Below are 5,238 nucleotides of genomic sequence, written 5' to 3' on the forward strand. Positions count from 1 at the left end.
CAAAGAATCATCGAAAACTAAAGTTCGAAACTTGAAGAATTTTATAGAAATGGTTGTATGTGGATGCTTWTATCAATATATCGACAAGTTTTAGTTAGAAGAGAAAAAAAGAAGAAATTTTGAATATAAATGTGTAAAAAAAATTGTCCCCAACTAGTGTTTTTGAGAATAGTTCGGAACTAGTCCCCTTTGACACTAGTTGAAAGTAGTTGTCTTTCACCATATTGAAGCTTATAATCTGTTGTTGTTGTTGTTGTAACGGCAGAATTCTGCACAGTTGACAGTCCTTGGCTGGATAAAAATCCGGGTCCGCTCCGGTTTTCGTAGACCCGACTGTCGTGGGAACGGGAAGCTTATAATCTCTTTAACGATCGTGCCAAATTTCAAGCTTATGTCTCTACAACTTCATATTAAAATTAATTTTGAGATGCTAGATTGACTAAATCTCACACTGTGCGGCGTTGACTTTGACCTGATTCTGACGAAATTGTGAGATATTCAGATCTGTAAACTGTTACCGATTCACAAATATCTCGCTGTGATTACAAATGAGCTTTTCGAATATGTAATAGTTACTAATTCACAAACAGGTCGCCATGATAACATCTGAGCTTTCTATAAATTTTTTCCAATTTCTCATACACTTGCTTAGTTTGAAAACATGGTCGAAGAATCCCTTTTTATTTTAAACCGCCACCAATTTATCAAATTTTCAAACTAATGACGTTATTATAGAATTTAACACGACAATAAAAAAAAAATAGATTTTTTGAAATTCGTTAGCCTATGTAACCCCTTAAAATTAAAAAAAAAAAAAATTAATGTGATGTATAATTCTTTTCATTCCTTCATCAAAAATACGCCCGAAATGTTGACGGAAATATAGAAGATCCCCACAAGGGATATATACTGTTTGACCACTAAACATTTTTTTATAACTATTTCATGGAGATTGAACCTAAAAAAATTTAAGGTTGTTGAAAAAAAATTAAATTATAAAAATCTTTTAATGAAACTTACATGTATGTTGAGCGTTCGTGTGGGCGCGTCCTTCTACGACGAATTTCCAAAACGAAAGAGAGCGATCTTCGCATTTTATTTGACATAAAAGGAAAAGAAAATCATATATAGCGAAATGTCAAAGTAGCAGGTAGAGTTACCATGCTTAATACAATTATAATTACCTCCGAAATGAGTGGCGGTGCTGCCACAGTACTCAACTCCTAGTTGGGATCTGCGACGGTGTAAGCAGGTTTCAAACGGTCGATAGGAATGTTGACTGCTTTATCGTTAATGTCGACGGTAAAGTATTTTTGATAGCGATGAATAACCTTGTAAAGCCCTTTGTTAGGAGTTGATAATGATGGTCGTACCGACAAGTCGCGGATGAAAATCTGGTCGCACGTTTTTAAATCTGTGTGCACAAAAGATTTCTGAGTGGTATGCCAAGACGTGTTGACCGGACGTAGGTCGCGCATTATTTGTCGCAACTGAGCAACAACTTCAGTCTCATTATCTGGTACAGGAGAGTCGATGAATGGATGGATTCGGATGGCAAGCGTAGCGTCGTCCCAAAACCTAGCTCGGCCGGTGATGCTCCAATATATCCGATTTGAATGCGCAGCGGAGTCCCAAAAGAATTATCGGTAGGAAATTTGTCCAATGTTGCTTGTCATGACAAAGTAAGGCTGACTTGAGAGTTCTGTGCCAACGTTCGACGATCCCGTTGCTTTGTGGATGGTAAGGCGTAGTTCGAAGGTGTTTAACACCGATACATTGGARTAAATGTTGAAAAAGTGTGCATTCAAATTGGCGCCCTAGGTCTGACGTTATGTTGGTGGGGATTCCGAACCTCGATATCCAGCCGCTAATTAATGCTTTAGCTACTGTTGGTGCGGTGATGTCTGGAATCGGGAAAGCATCTGGCCACCGGGTGAAACGGTCGATYACTGTTAAACAGTAGCGATTATCCTCGGACAGCGAGAACGGTCTCACGATGTCAATGTGTAAATGGGCGAAGCGTTCGCTAACGCATGTTCGGCGTTGCAGAGGAGTGACGTTGTGTCTGGTGACCTTATTACGTTGACAGCGTGGGCAATGTTTGCGATGGATTCCGGGCCGGGTGAAACGTTCGCTCATCATCTTTGATGTTGTACGTGAACCGGGGTGCGAAATGTTGTGGATTGTCCGAAGTACTTCTTGGCGGAATCGTTTGGTGGTGAAATATCACAGTACACCTTTTTTGTGCTGGAAGGAAGAGCGTACGAAATTAGTTTCAATGAATGCTTCACTTTCCCATTAAGATAGGATTCTCCAATCCTCTTCGTCTGTCGCTTGATCTGTGGTTAAGTCGTCGTAGTTAATTGATTAAAAAGTTGTTTCCGAGAGTATTGCTTCAATGCGAGACCAACATTTGACCAACAAYATTTTGCTGACCAGACACGTGACGGATGTCTGTGGTGATTTCAGCGATAAAGTCTAGTTGTCGCGCTTGACGGTCCGAAGCTTTTTCTAGACTTAGATGAAATGCGAATGTGAGAGGTTAGTGGTCTGTGTAGACGTGGCAATCTCGTTCTTCAAGCATAAAACGGAAATGTCGGATAGCGAGATACATAGCTGTGAGCTCCCTGTCGTAAGCACTGTATTGCTGTTCTGCTTTTGTAAATTTTCGCTGGAAGAAACCCAGCGGTTGGAGCGTGTTGTTAACTACTTGTTGTAGTGCTGCACCGGCTGCATAGTCGGATGCGTCAATCCACAATGAAAGTGGGATGTGCTAGCAGCGGAAACATTTAGCGAGGTCCTCCTTACAGGCTTCGTAATGTTTTATATTTTCTTTGGTCCATATGAGAGGTGAGTGATCATTGCGCTTGTTACCCGGAGTCATGTTGAATAATGGTGCTTGATGTAGAAGAGGGTTTTTCAAAAAAGGTCTATAAAGATTTAACATATCGAGGAACCTCTTTAGGTCTTTCGCAGTAGTTGGAAGTTTAAGATCTGTAATAGTCTTGACACGATTTGGCAATGGTTGTATGCCGTCTTGGGTGATAAGATGCCCAAGGAATTCGAGTTCCGGTACTCCGGGTATCGACTTTGTGATGTTTATTGTCAAATTGTGATCTCGCAATCGTTGAAATACGTTTTCAAGGTCTTTACGGTGCGCTTCCGTCGAGGCAGAAGCTATGCAGATGTCATCCAAGTAGACGAAAGTATTATTTACTCCGCGAAGGACATCATGGATAACCCTTTGAAATATCTGTGCGGCGTTGCATAAACCAAGGTTATGTGAGTGAACTCGTACAGTCCGAAAGGGGTTGTAATGGCCGTTTTGCATACATCTCCTTCATGTACACGGATTTGGYGAAAAGCTCTCTGTAGGTCGATTTTTGAAAAAAATGTTTTGCCTGATAATATGTGCGTGAAGTCGTGGAGAAACGGAATTGGGTACCTGCCCGGTACAGTGACAGCATTCAAGGCACGGTAATCACCACACGGTATCCAAGAACCATCTGCTTCGCGGACCATATGTAGGGGGCTCGCCCAGTCGCTACTAGACGGCCGAAATATGCGAAGTTTCATTAAGAGCTCGAATTCAGCACGTGCTGCAGCATGCTTCTCATTTGATAACCGCCTTGGTCTGCTAAATACCTGTTGTCCGGACGTAATGATCCGGTGGACAACTGTAGATTTTGTTGAAACTTCTAGAGGAGGTTGATGAGTTATTTTGGTATATTTGGAAAATTGCCTATCTACGTTGATAGTTGATATATTCGGTGTATTAATTGACTTTATCGAGCACATTGTTTTTAACGCGGTGCGGCGGTCAAGTAGTCGATGTCGGTTGAGATCTGGTAGTAGATCGAAAAATGATAAAAAGTCTGAGCCTATAATCGCCTGAGAAACGTCGGCAATTACGAACTTCCACACGAACTCTCTAGATAAGTTTAGATTCAATTTAAGTAGGACTTCACCAAACACTTGAATTGGTGAAGCGTTAGCAGCAAACAATTTGGTATCCAATTTAGATACTTCAGCCAAGCTTGAACACTTCGGTATTGTCGACACCTCTGCGCCGGAGTCGATAAGGAAGTAAGTTTCGTTCGTAAGTTTTTCAGAACGTTTGCCTGATTCTGAAAAACAGTTGGCTGAGCAGGGCTAATTTGAGTCGGTTGGTGGCTGCGGATGAGCCATTTTACACGGCTGTTTGCATTTACGGGCGTTACAACCAAATTTCTCGGGATACCAGCACATTTCGTTGGAGCTGTTGTGTGAGTTACGGATACCTGCCGGAGTCCTAGATCTAGATCTAGGCGGAAACCGATGTCCGTGGTCGCTTAATACTTGGTCGAGTCGTTGTTTGAGTGCTGCTATTTCGGCTCTCAGATCTTGGTCGGTAGATTGTTGTACGGTGCACAATTCCCTGCAGTCTCAATTAAATGGACTCCGTGAAGGAATCGGCGATCTTCAACTTTTCGACKATTGGCACATTTGTAGCAATGATTGCCGCTTGCGTATATGTAGGTAACCGAGTGATCCATAAGTCGTGAAGTATGCTCATCTCGCGAATTACACGCTGCAGGCGTTGYTGCTGGCTGTCCGTAAAATTTTCCAACTATGGTACGCAGTTCCATTAGCTTTGAAGGTGGAACGCTTGCCAAAACGATATTAAACTTTTTTATGTCAGCGACGATGCCCGTTGCATCAAACCAACAATTTAAAGAATAAAAATATGCCTCAATATTATCCTCTCGCATCTGGGGCAACGGCAGTCGTGATACAAAATGCTGTGTTGTAGCATTTTCTAAGATGTTCAATCCTTCAGAAACCAATTGACTTTCGTCGAGACTCATAATAAAAAATTTTGAAAAATAGTAATTAAAAAGTAAAAATGTGCGGGGTCATCAATGTGGAGCATTCGTATGGGCACGTCCTTCTACGACGAATTTCCAAAAAGAAAGAGAGCGATCTTCGCATTTCATTTGACATAAAAGGAAAAGAAAATCATACATAGCGAAATGTCAAAGTAGCAGGTAAAGTTACCACGCTTAATATAATTATAATTAACTCCGAAATGAGTGGCGGTGCTGCCACATATATATAATGCGTATGTATTTTTATATAACTTGTGAATATAGAACACAACAAAATGAATGAAAATATTTCCAAACAACCCTAGATTTTAAGCTTCGCAACAAATTTTTCTATATCAATTACTCATATTATTATTTCATTCGTAGTTCA

The 5,238-nt window shown here is 41.0% G+C and overlaps 1 long non-coding RNA gene across 1 annotated transcript; it reads right to left on the minus strand.

Annotated features, from left to right (window-relative positions):
• Nucleotides 1-788: 788 nt before the first annotated feature.
• On the minus strand, nt 789-3,007 carry LOC108976657. The gene is made up of 3 exons (XR_001993978.1): nt 1,185-3,007; nt 1,021-1,086; nt 789-958 (listed from the first exon to the last, which is right to left on the minus strand). It is a non-coding gene; the product is annotated as an uncharacterized LOC108976657 (long non-coding RNA).
• Between the last annotated feature and the right edge of the window lie 2,231 nt (nt 3,008-5,238).

Source organism: Bactrocera latifrons, unplaced genomic scaffold (genome assembly GCF_001853355.1).
Source record: "Bactrocera latifrons isolate USDA-ARS-PBARC rearing strain unplaced genomic scaffold, ASM185335v1 scaffold_790, whole genome shotgun sequence".
In the NCBI taxonomy this organism is placed as follows: Eukaryota; Metazoa; Arthropoda; class Insecta; order Diptera; family Tephritidae; genus Bactrocera; species Bactrocera latifrons.